Below are 14,799 nucleotides of genomic sequence, written 5' to 3' on the forward strand. Positions count from 1 at the left end.
AAGGGAAACAATTGTGTGGGGAGGATATAGAGAGAGATGAAAGTGTGTGATAAGGAATGAAGGGTTGAGATTTAACATACAGAATTATAATGACATATTATGGCAGTTTCTGTAGATTTTATTTAACTACAAAAACAAAAAATTATGTAAAATACAGACCGCGGTGATTCCTTTGTCCAACTTGCTACCAACTGCAATATTTGAGACAGAGAGAAGAAAAAGGCGTGGACCATCCAATGACTACTAATCATATATACTTTTATTTATTTCTTATACCTATAATGGAATAATTAAACTTATGATAAAAGTGATGAATATGGATTTTTCTATGGTTGATCCAAAAGACGTAAGTAATAATTCTATTGCAAATATTACTTTTCTAACGTGTTAGTGTATCATACTTCCAAGGATTGAGATCGTCTAATTAAGAAGGTTATGGTTATTTAATGGTCAAATTCAAGAGATAATTAGGAAGATATATAAATTAAATATGTACTGAATGAAAGTTATCAAGTTTAGTATCTAGTCATTATTGAAATTATGAATGATTTCGTACAAAGTCGTTAATTTTATGATTTTGTTTTTTTGTCCCACACGAAAGTAATTGTACATTAATAGTAAATTTACTAATTTTTATTGTGTAATATTAATATCATAAAATTATTATTTATATCATTAAGATGGTTGAATGTTACTAGCTATAATTGTAGAGTTTTACTCACGAGCAACAAACCCCATCAAGGTGACTTGGGGGATGTGAATGTTTCGTTATAAGGATGAGGATTAGTAATGTTAAAAAAAATGAGATTATTTTATTCGCATCTGTATGAACTTTTGATTTCAAATAAAGTAATTTCAGGATTGTTTATCATATTTTATTTTATATCAAACTTAGATGAGATAACAATCATGAAATTATCAATCTAAAAACAAACCAACAAAAATGATATTGTTGTTCTTCTCCAAAGCTCTTCTACCAAACGCTTTTTAAAAAATCAGGACTAAAAATAAAAATAAAATAAATATATTCATTAAATAATCTCATCATAATTTAATAAAGTTTGTCCACAAACCAAATGATTCCTTATTGTTATAGTGGTAAAGTTTTCTGATTTTGTTACTAGAGTTGGTATAGTCATATTTTTTGAATGTAATTAAAAAAAAAGTTTTTCTCTTTGTTATTGCATAGGTAAAGTACTCTAGTGTGACAAAAATAATTTTTTTGATTATGATGTTTAATGAATAAAAAATTAGAGAGAATTTTAGCAACAATATTTACCTTATTGGTGAAAATTTATTTATCTATCTTATAATTTCTTCACCCTTTTTCCTTCTCTTGCCCCAATTAAAAAAAAGTGTATTATTTCATGAACAGTCACAATTTGATATGTTGTTTCTCAAACAATCTATTCGAAATGGAATATAATTGGATTGAGATCGAATAGAGAGGGAACAAGTAGTGCTACACATTTTGGTTTATTTGGAGAAGATAAACTTGTGAAAAAACAAATTAAAGCTTAACGTGTAAATTATTGCAAAAGTGTCATATTTATATATTTTTGAAGAAAAAAAATGTATGATGGATAATATAACACGCACCACCCGTTTGGATCTACTAGCTCATACAATTCATCCAAATTTGCCAGTTAGTGCAAATGGTTGTCAAAGTTGAAGGGCTGAATAGTGTGAATTTCACACAAAAGACAAAATTAATATATAACCTGTCATTTCCCTCTACATTCTGGTTACTTGTATTTTGTGAATTGTGCTACTAATTATCAGCAGTACAAAATATAGTATTTAAAATGCAAGTTTATTGACAAAATGATTGAGGTGGAGATGGAAGTAAAGATTGATATACAATTATAGATATCAGAGGAAATTTTATGTATTTTGGGTTCATAATTTAAAGTGACGGAGAAATTGATGAAGATGTCGCACATTATATATATATTGTTTGTACTTCTTTCATACTTATTATTATTTGTCGTATCCTATTTTTTGTTGTCTTGTTTTTTTATAATCGTGCTTTAAATTCTTTTTGTTTTAGCCGAATGTGCTTCAAATTCTTCTTTTATTTTTAATCAACTCTGAATTTATATAAAGATAGAAATAAGATTTGCGTATCTCACATCTTCCTCAAACTTTACTTACGAATTACATATAATTATTGTTGTTATTGATTAATACGGTTTTGCGAGTTACTTTAATTTTCGCCAGTTTCTTTCTCCGTGAATTTAATTTCTCATAATTGTTCGAGAGCAAAGTCATGAAAGAATAAAGTTTGACTAAAAAATGAACGTTTTTCATTTTAGTGATTAATGTTTTGGAACAGATTAATTAACAGAGGAGTAAAAACATCCGCCGCCTCCGTATTTCTCATTATTATTTCGTCATACTTAACAAATATTACTAATTTCAATTCAAAGTAAATAATTTTTTTTGAGGGTGACATACCCTTTAAAAAGTCAGTATGACATTAATCAAGGGATAATTTATTAACATTACCCTTTTGCTTCTTTTCAAAATTTTCTTGAAATTTGAGATAATTGAAAAACTCATTACAGAGATAGATAATTTTGGAAGGAGGGGGGGGGGGGTGATTATTAATATATTATTGAACTTTGAAAATTTATTCTTTTTTAATTATAAAAAAATCATTTATTTTGGACCTAACAGAATATGGGTTTAAACCTAATTAGCTTATGCCATCAAGCATTTGGATTTAATTTGACTCTTACATTTTGAATTATGTATAAAAAAAAATACATAACCATCTCACAATAATAAGGATTCATAATTTTAAAATTTGCAAAAAGAGACTCGTGCTTGATATGAAAGATTGTTCGTATTCGAGGTGTACATGAAATGGGTTGATTCGAATTTTTAAATATCAAATCAAATAATTTGTGTCAGATTTTTAAATCTATAAATCAAATTAAAGTAATAACTTGAGTTTTTCAACCTCGCATTTTTTCGGTAAAGTAATCATACAAACATATAATTAATTTGTGGTTCAAACATTTCTTTAATTAGTCCTGCCACAATATAATCATCTAAGGTGGCTTTTAAGAAAAAAAATTATGAGATGAGTGGTGACACTAATATTCAACAAAAAATAATAATGAAATCGCATAAAATAAATATTGCAAATTAATAAGTTATAATTCATTTAATTGTCTAAACTCTAAGCCAATATAAAACTAAAAAATAAATATTCAACATTATTGTCATTTTTAGTGTTGAGTTGATTTGTTTATTTGCATTAACATTGATTTGATTATGATCATTTGAGCTTTATTAAAATTAATAACATCTATTAACTATAACCTATTAACTAACATCTATTAAAAATAAAAAATAAATATTCAACATTATTGTCATTTTTAGTGTTGAGTTGATTTGTTTATTTGCATTAACATTGATTTGATTATGATCATTTGAGCTTTATTAAAATTACTAACATCTATTAACTATAACCTGGACCATTCAAAAATTTCAGTCTCAAATTTGAAATAGTATGTTAAAAGATAAAAGTAGTGAAAAATATTAGAAATACTTATAAATTATATCAAAGTAAATATTTTAATGTATAAAATAAATTTTAAGAATTATATATATAATCTTGGGTTAATTTTTTTTTTAGTTAAAATCAAACAAACTCAAGTATATTAGTTTTTTTTTCAATACCAAATCAAGTCAAACCAAATCGCTAATTGATTTATTTTTTTTTGATTTGACTCAATTTGCGATTTGATTTGATTTTCGATTAGGCTTTGTTGAACCCTAGTCTGTACCATGCATGTGAGGCAATTTTGTCAAAGAATAACTAATTAAACCAATGTTCTTAATAAAATTCTATGTATTTAAAAAATTGTAACAACATATAATCACAAAAGGAACAAGAGATATGTATATGAATTATAATTTGCTCAGATTTTGTAAGAGTTGGAATTTTTTTTTATAGCTTTTACAAATTATAAAAATTTGTATCCAAAAATCAACTTAATTTTAAGCATCGTATGAATAACAAGTCAGCTAGTGGCAACTAGCAATATGAAAGTTCCCCGTGCCATTAAACAACAAAAGATTAAATCGAAATTGGTAACTGCTCTTTTGTTTTATATTACTTGATTCTAAAATTAAAAATAGATTAATTTTTACTTGTGTATATTTTAGTAAATGACTACATAAAATATTAATAATCACTAAGATTAAGTTGGTAAAATAAATTACTAACAAATATTTTTTTAGGGGAGTGCCTTATTCACACGGATTAGAAAATCTTAGTAGCTTAATTTTGAAAATTTGAATTTACTATTTTTATTTTATTAGTAAGAGTTTGATTTTCCGCCTTAATATGAGTTAAGTAAAATGAAACGGATAAAATATTAAAGTTATAGATTATGTATCATGTATGACATATTAATATATACAGGTGTCGGAGGATCCAAATAAATTTCTTTTATACTTTGTAATTTTTCCATACATATCGCAAAATATGTATAGCAGTAAAATACGTTGGCGCTATTCATTTCCTTTGATATTATTCCTTTTTTTTAAAAAATGTTGGCATAATTTATTTCCTTCGACATCATTCCTTCTTTAAAAAGATCAAAGAATTCTTCTAGGTCCATTTTTCGAACCTGTCTTATGTGAAAGATAAAAGTTTCTGATTGATTAGGAAGTTTCTTGTTGGAAAAAATTATGAAATTAGGAAAAATTATCAATTTATTTATATAGAATAGCTATAGTTTAAAAATATTGTAAAAAAAGACTATATGTTATTTTTATATCAAAATATTTAGTTTTAATTATAATCCTAAATTACATCCTATTTTCTTTCCCCCATCAACGACACACTCTCTCTTTTGATTCATCCTGTGCGTCAAATTAAATGAATCATTATTCCAAGTTATATTAATATATTTATATTCCAAATTTAATTGCATTTCATAAAGTCATTTTGTATTATGAATTTTTTCTTGTATTACAATCTTACATGTATTCATAACACTTTTTTTATATTCCAACCTTACATTTTATATTTTAAAATAACTTGTATAAAAAGTTCATTTGCATTAAAAACTAATATGTATCCTCGACTAATTTGTATAATAAGATTATTTGTATTATAAATACCTTATTTGTATTCAAGATTTATTTGTATCCCAAATTTACTTATATTTTAAAGTTATTTTCTATCCCAGATTTATTTGTATTACAAATAATTTTTTAGTTTAGTCTCAATTTGTATTATGTTTTTATTTTATATTACATTGTTAATTCAATTACATAAGTGTCACGTCCTGGGAGGGTACCCTAGACGTGGTCCCCAAGCGAACCACCTAGACCAATCACACATCCGTTCATTCAATCAATCAGCAGAAGGTTTAAAATAAATAAATAATTTAGTGGGCAGCTCAAATCATCAATCTAACTCAAGAAAGAAAGGTCATGGGCCAACAAATCAAACTCCATTCTGTGTCATTAAATAGTCTGACAAGAACAATTCAAGGAAATAAAATACTCGATCGACTCATCAGTATCTAGTCTATGAAGCATCTATCATTACTATCTAATTGGTACCAATGACAGGTTCGTGGCTACCTCAAATCAGAATGAAAAGACTAAAGTCAACGCGAGAATAACATAAGTGGTGTCCTCCAAATGCAAGGGAGGACTCACCAATAAGCTGAGTGTGAACAGATCCTCAACGGTGCTCTTGTTGACGATCTCTTAAAACCTGTCTCTGCATCATGAAATGATGCATGTCCAAATGGACGTCAGTACGTGAAATGTACAAGTATGTAAAATGGCCGGATGAAACATGTGTCAAGATAAAATAATACCGACTCAAATATCTCAAGTCATAAAGATAAGAGATACTCAATCAATGTGTCATAAGTCTAAAGTAAGAACACAGTTTAGACAAAGACCAATCATATACAATCCAATCCAATCATATGCAATCAAATTCAATCACATACAATCCGATCCAATCCAATCATATACGATCCGATCCAATCCAATCACATACAATCCGATCCAATCATGTACAATCCAATTCAATCCCATCCAATCGTTTACAATCCCATCACATACCATCCAATCCAATCCAATTATATACAATTAACTCAACAATAAATTCAAAGGACTCAGCTCAATAGATATGCAAATTAGAATTTAGCAATGTTTTACCATCCAACTCAATCATTTACAAACTCAATCAAATCAATCATATCATGCACAATTCATTCAATTTGGGAGTTTCTCTAACCGACAACAATCCCACCACCTATAAGTAAGTGATACACAACAAGCCACATCGTTGCCACGTCCGTCCATACCTTTCCAGGGTATGAACGAATCAACCAATCATGGATTTCATCAATTAGTCAAGTCCTATTATTTCATGACAATAAAATAGGAAACATCCGACTTTAACGATCCAATCCCATGGGAAACATCCGACTTTAATGGTCCAATCCCTTCCTACATTGGCGGCGTAGTTTATGGGATTCGAGTATGGACATACTCTTACCCAATTCGGTGCTCAATACTCCTCTAAAGACTCAATATGCATATATCTATCAAGTGAGTAAAATACTCAAAATACTCATTTAGTCTCCTAGGACTTAGTTTCAAATCAACTCATTTAGTCTCATTAGACTCTTTTCAAAACTCAATCAATCTGGTCTCTTTGGACCTTCTTTCACAATCAACTCATCTCAATCATCAAACTCTTCTTTTTGAATTTGATATCATCTCAACTCAATGAATGCAAAAAATATTAGATGCATTTAAAATATAATTTCAACTTCTCAACTCAAACTCAAAATAGATATTTTGATGTAAAAATACTCAATTCGTTTATACTCAAAATACTCATGTTCAAAAATAATTAAAAAACTTCTCAAACTCACTCATGCTTAAACCCTTTTAAATCAAAGATGAAAATAATCATTCTTTAAACTCAAAATAGTGTATAAACAGTTTATGCAAAAATGTACACAAATCATTTATTTAAAATTCCTTCTCAAACAATCATTTATACTCATGCGACTCTAATCAAATCAAATTATGCAAATCACATATGATATAGTCACATTAGACTCCAATCTATTTCATCTCAAAACATCATCATCAACATAACCTCTTAATCAATCATTTTTTCTTAGTTAAATAAACATCATTCACCTCATCATCATTCACATCATCATCAAACATCATCATCAAACACCTTGCTCCAAAATCCTTATTTAATTCTATGTTCAATTTATAGAGACAAAAGGACATTCTAGCTCTACCAAAGTTTCGTTCCTTTTTATGCCATTCACATTCATAACTATCCAATTTATTTTTTCATTCCAATCAATACATATACACAAAACTATCAATCTCAACCTCAAGACAATTATGATAAAAAGAAATTTCATCTTGGGTTCATGTGAATGATTACATGAATTCATACTCTCAACAAAACTCAACTCAAGAACACCATCAATACATATAAATTTACAGAAAAAAATTCATTTGTAGTCAATATGTAACTACGGTTTATGAAATAAATATGAAAGATAATTATTCAATAATTCAAGTCGTGAAAATCATCAATCAATTAATAGTATATAAAAATATTCTATAGTTTAGGAAAAATTCAAGAAAAATCTTCATAGAAGATTCAAGCCTTTCACAATTTTCATCCAACACATCTATGGGGCATATGAAAGAACTCAATCCATATTTTAGGTTAGCCTTACATACCTTAGAGTAGATTTTAAAGAAATCTTGATGTTGGGTCTTAAATGGGAAGCTTGAATCATTGAGTTTTGAGGGCAAATCTTGTTGGAGATGATTTGAGAGAGAAGAGGATGAAGATTAGGGTTCTTTGGAGAGGAAAAAGGCTGCAAAATATGATCCAAAATGCGTCCAAGTTGTATATATAGGTATTAGGTAATTTTCCCAAAATACCCCTCAAAAATCTGGAAATCGGGACAAGTCCGCGACAGGTCCGCGACGCGGACGTGTCGCGCACCTTTCTGTTTGTCAAAAAATGAAATCTGAAAAATTCGTCAAAGTTCGCTTCGCGGACCCCTCTGTTCAACCAAGCATAATTTTTGACTCCGAACTCGGAAAAATATAATCTTGGTGGCTTTGGAAAGAGGACTCAAAGACCTTTAATTTAATTGGTCATGGGATACCCAATTCATTATATTTTGGGAGATATGGTTGTTTGAAGTTGATCCTTATATGGACTCATCCGAAAACTTAGCCGAGAGGAATTCTTTGGACTTGGCTTGGTTTTAGGGATACCTTATGACCCTAAATCACATATAATACACTTCAAATACTTAGAAATTTATCCTAACTCAAATATAAAATTATGAGTCATTTGATTCGAGTCTACGCACATGTGAAGAACAGTTCGAGTTTTGGCAAAAAATAATAATCCGGGGTGTTACAATAAGTGTATTCACCACCAAAGTATCAAAGTTGTATCCAAATTCAACTACATAGAAATACATTTATTTTTTTGTATTCCAAACTTAATTCACCACCAAAGCATCAAAATTGTATCCAAATTCAAATTTATACAATATACAATTTTGTATTCGATCTCTGAACACACATATTAACAAGGAATTCCAATTAAAAAATATTCAATAGACAATTCGAATGATATATCAAAATTGTATTCACAACTTATTCGACATATAAGTCTCACAATTTTGTATCGAAATTATTCCTATTTACACAAATAAATGATGAAAAACAGAAATTCAACTATTGTTTGGGATACAAGTTAGACTATATTTCGAGAAAAAATAGGGAGTCATTTTCTGAATAATTTTGATTTGTATAACAACTGCGATGTCTCCAAACAAACCTCATTTTGTAAGAATATGGCGGAAGAACGATGATAAGCTACTCCAATTTTCCTTGTCAGATGTATTAGTTTTTGAATTTCATGAAAATGAAAGATAACGAGGAATTCAGAGTCCTGTACGTAACAAAAATAATGAGGGAGTGAATTGAGGGAGTTTACTAAATATAATCCACAATTTACTACACTCAGTTAGATTGTATTTTTTTATTTTTTTTTGTATTCATCACCAAAAAAATATAGAATTTGGAGATATAACAAATAAAAGTATAGTTGTGTTTTGCAAATATTGAAATTATAGCTAAGGAGTCCTATTTAAGGCTTAAAATTTGCTATTTATAAAAAAATTCCACTTCTTTTATTATGAGATAAGTGTAAAAAAAACAACTAAACTATTTTATTTTTTTTGAGTTTTATACCTAAACTATTGAGAGTGTGAGTTTATACCTAAACAATCATTTATTAGTTTAAGCACACATCTCTTTTTTATTCCACTCTCATCATGATATGTGCACTACACTCTCTCTTTCATTTAAAAAAAATTATCACACTACCCTCCACATGGACAAAATATTCCATCTTTACAAAAATTAGATAAATTATTAGAAGTTAAAATTAAAGATTAAAGTATTACTATCACCCTCCCCCTCCAAAAAAAATTATTATTATAAAATAAAATATAAAATATTTTCTTATCCCACTCCACCACTTTCTCTCATCTACCCCCCCCCCCCCCATTTTTTAGTTTTATTTTTAATTTTTAAATTTCTTTTTTCTTTTACTTCATCCTCCTTTTCAAACAATAATTTAGATGTTATTTTAATTTTTTTAAAAAAATAAATTCTACCCCCACCTAATCCTCCGCTTCCAATTTTGTTTTTCATTTTTGTTAGATATATATATATATATATATATGATTTTAGAAAAATACTTTTTACTTGCCTGCAAGACTTTTCTTAAAATACAATTTTTATTTTTATTTTATTTGGTACTCAAGTAGAAAAAATATTTTTCTAAAATATATGTACATATCTAACTCAAAATGAGAAAAATACAAAAAAAAATAAAGAGTGGAGGGTTAGATGGGGTGGGTATAATTTATTTATTTTTTAAAAAAAATAATAACATTTTTTAGAAAGGAGTAGGGAGGGGGTGAAATATGATTTTTTTAAAATATTTTATATAAAAAAATTTAAAAAATAAAAGGACAGAGATTTTCGCGGGAGGTGGTTGGATGAGGTGAGAAAAATATTTTAAATTTTATTTTTAAAAAAATAATTTCTTTTTTGGGGATAAAAACAATTTAGTCTTTAACTTTTAATTAATATTAATAGTTTATTTAATTTTTTTCAAGGTAAAATATTTTATTCATGTGAAATGTCATGTGACAAGATTTTTTTAAAAAATAGAAAGAGTAGAGACAGTGTGTTACACACACCAATGAATTGTGTTTCTCAAACTAATAAGTGATAATTTAGGTATGAAACTCACACTTTCAATAGTTTAGATATAAAACTCAAAAAAATGAGATAGTTTAAACGTATTTTTAACATTTATCTCTTATTATTTTTATATATTGAGTTGTTCTTTGTTGGATTTGTAAAAAGTTGGTAAAAAAGAGTGTCTCGGGCCATGAATAGTGGGCTTAAATGCAAATTGGCCGATTTGTCTAGGGGTCTAATCTAAATCTGATTATTGAAAAAATGTTTTTCAACTTTTTTTTTAGCTTATTAGAAAAGTGTTCAAATATATGTTTACACAAATATGTTCAGCTATACACAATTGACTTTGTGAAGTTATACTACATTGAATGAACATGCTCCCCTCGAAGTACCTGAGGGAGCTGTTAATCAGGATAAATTCTGGAAATTCTCATTCACTCCTTCTCTCAAATTTGCTTTTCTGACAATCATTTTCGTGCGAACTTCAATTTTCTAGTCATAGATATATATGTTTGAAGTGTTTGGAAACTTAACTTTGGGAAGCAACCAGTTAAAATGATTTGCATCATAATCAAATCGAAATCTCTTTAAATTAGTAGTTTCCCACCATACAATTCTTACAATTCAAAAAAATATGTGAACATAGTCCTTTACAATTTAAATAAAATAAAATGGTCTTGCAAAGATCTTTTGTTTATTATTTTCAGATATCTTTTATGGAAAAATAAATAAATATTATGTTAAAAATAACTTTAATAAAACTTGAAAAGAAAGTTTGTCCGGTCCATGTGTCATTTGTGTACGTCAAAATTATTTACAACAAAATAATGCATTCAAGACATTTATGTTTTATGATGTAGATTATTAAGCAGCCAAAAGATAAATATATTTGATTCTTCAGTTGTATATCTTCACTCGTTTTGTTTTTTAGGGGAATTATTTTAGTTTGGATATCTAAATTCAGGAGTCATGATTGGTGTTGTAAAACTAAAAAAATCATGAGACAAATTATTGCAATTTTCTCTCTCTCTCTTGTAAAGTATTTCCAGGTGTGGTCAATATTTTCTATAGTTGTGTGGGAAATGAAAAAAATGAACCTTAAGAGTTAGCCAATAAGAAAGTCCAAAAAGCTAAATAATGGGAGTGGGGATTTCTGTTCTAGCCACTAATACACAACCACCAAGAAATTGTTATCCTTTCTCCTGGCTTTCTACACTTAAAAACAATTTTTGCCCCCTTCATAATTGTTGTTGTTGGAGACACTATTGTATTAGTTCTCTAAAAAGGACAAATCACTTGAGACAATTTTTGTTTCGCAGTATTAGTACCTTATTTGATATCTCATCAAATATAGGAGGTAATAAGATGGTTTAGATCTCCATAATTTTAATTTTAAAAAATAAATTTTAAGTCTTTGAAATGACTTTTTTTTCCGTAAAGAGTACTTTACTCCATAATAGATTCAAATACAGGGGTGATTTGATAAAAAAAAAAAACTTGTTGAGTTCCATGATATCAATACTTTGGATTTGAACTTTTTTTATTTTTTTACAAAATCATACTTAGTTGAATTTCACGGAGAAAATTTCGATGAGTCTCTAGACTTGGGCCTGTTTGGATTTTTTAGCCCAGTTAATTTCAGGAAAGAAAATTTGACACCATAATAGTGCTTCACAAATGGCGTAAAGCAATTCAAGTTTAAAACATTGACACTGATTGTAAATAAAGGTAGGTTTTTGATATTTGGTTTGATACTTTCAATATTCTATAACAAAATGCCCTTAGAGTGAGAACTCCTAAAACATGGCAAATTAAGAAAAGATGGGTTCGACACGATATATACTCTACAGTATAAGTTGTAATTTGCTCCTCTTTATATTTTATAATTTTTGATATTGTACGATAACAATCATAACTCATCATATTCAATTTAGTATCTTTAGATTGCATCGACTTTTTCAAATCTGCTTGGGACTAGGTTTGAGCATTTTAAAAATATTCTTTTGAAATTTGATGAAGAACAAAAATATTATGGATAGATTTTGATATATTATGCTAAAATATCGTGTGTACACTCTGATATGTATAATGAGGTATCGTGCATACATTCTGATATATACTTTGTCAATTAGTAATATACATTTATATACACGTCTTGTGAATTCATATATATACATTCAACTACAGGTGTTGTGTGGTACTACACATACATTTGAGAATACATGTTGTCAAGAAATGGACAATCTTTTTAAAATAGATATGTTGTGAAGAATGGATGCAAATAAAATCATACTTAATAGGAAAAATTAGGCGATATGGCAAACCTTACTACTATATTACGCATTTAGGGTATAGTTTAAAAATAATTACGGTTCGCAACAGATATAGCTATCTATTTACACGGTATGACAAATATTGTTTGTCAGATATGCAAATATATATATATATATATCAATTATCATTATACAATTTTTCTGATAAATGTACATATACTATTTGACAGATATACACGTAAAATTCACCTCCTGCTCGCCTCTCTCCTCCCTTTCTCAATCTCGCTCGCCTCTCTCCTTCTTCTCTCCTCCCTCTCTCAATCTCTCTCGCCTCTCTCATCCTCTCTCTCAATCTTGCTTGCCAGATATCCAAATACATATGTATATCAGTTATATATATATAATTTTTTGACAAAATATACATATACAATTCGCCTCTCTCCTCATTCTCTCGATCTCGCTCGCCTCTCTCCTCCTCACTCTCAATCTCACTTGTCAGATATACAAATACACGTGTATACCAATGTTTGTATATTTCGGTATACAAATAAGTTATGGGTATAGCGTTTGTATGATTCGTTACAACTTTTGTATATTTCGCTACAACATTCGTATAATGACAAATTTTATGTTCGTCATTATAAATAATTAGGAAAACTACCCCCATGTGGAGTAATCATGCTTAAAGATTTGTCATATCTGAAAAATCTCCTACTTAATATGCATACAATGATAACCATTCGGGGCATGGACCATTGGTTTGGACTTAATACTTCTATGTTAGAGGTTTCAATATTGAAACCCTTGTCAGCAAAAATAAGGGGTCTGTTTTTTGGGTCGAGCTTGCCGCATCAGACTTGCCTAGTGCGGGTTACCTTTCCTGTGTGGTTTGTGAACTATTGCATAAGAGCGAGAGTTTTACCATGTATGCACCCAAAGGGTAGCGACAACAGATTTCTCTTGTCATAAAAAAAATATGCATACAATAATAAGAATATACTCCCTCCATCCCATATTATATGGAAATCTTACTAAAAATAGTTCTCTCATTTTACTTGACCACTCACTAAATCAGGACAATATTAATTAAAATTTTTATTTTATCCCTATAATTAATGTGACCTTTTGAATTTAAACAATTCCAATACTAGCTATTTCTATACTCTATGCACGTTTTTTTTGACTTATTTTAATGCACATTAATATAAAAAAAGGGCAAATAGTAAACTTGATCATTCTATTAATGATTTTTTAATTATTATGTAACATAGAAAATATCCATCTAATACGTGACAAATGAAGTATGTAGTGTAGCACATACATAAAGAAAAACCTCATTTATTCGTGCATGTTTGAATTTGAGTGGTTTAGACTTTAAGTCATTAAATTCATTTGTTTGCATTAAAATTTAAACACTTATTTTATGTGAATGCATCTCAAAACCTGTTTGGATTAATTTATTTTAAATGATTTCAAGCGAAAATACTCCCTCTGTTTTGATTTACTTGTCAAATTATGATTTGACATACTTATTAAGAAAACAATAATTCTACAATAAGTTTACCATTTTACCCTTGTTAATTGATAGAATATCAAAATATCGACTTACTACATTTTTCAAAGGATTAACCCAATGTTAATAAATTGAGGGTATAATAAGAAAAAAAATATTTTTTCTTAATTTGTCAAAAATAATAAATAAAAATAAAAATCAAATTAAGAAACTTTTGATAAGTAAATCAGAATGGAGGGAGAAGTCTTTGAGCCCTTTTGTATATTTGAGTAAAAAAAATAAATGCTTTCAAAGTTAAAAAATAAAAATGAGTCAAAAATTATAAATTAAAATTCCTAACCCCTGACTTGGATGTCTAAAATTTTAGTTCTATCTGCATACTCACACAATAAATTATTTATTTTTTGTGGAAAAGTTTTATGACATATGATCATCCTTACATATATAAAAAAGCAAAAGTTTCATGACATATGATCATCATTACAAATATAAATAATAATATAAAAACCTCCACTTAATAAATACAATTTTTATGAATTGCAAAATAATTTATTTGTATTGTGGTTATTGAAATAGGAAGCTAATCAAATTTAGAAAGGAACACTTGGCAATGCATCGAGTACCAAGCACAGCAACCTTCCAAAATAAGCTGGCGTTACACCTTACACGTTCCATAACATAACA

The sequence above is a fragment of the Solanum dulcamara genome, chromosome 4 (assembly GCF_947179165.1).
Source record: "Solanum dulcamara chromosome 4, daSolDulc1.2, whole genome shotgun sequence".
Taxonomy (NCBI): domain Eukaryota; kingdom Viridiplantae; phylum Streptophyta; class Magnoliopsida; order Solanales; family Solanaceae; genus Solanum; species Solanum dulcamara.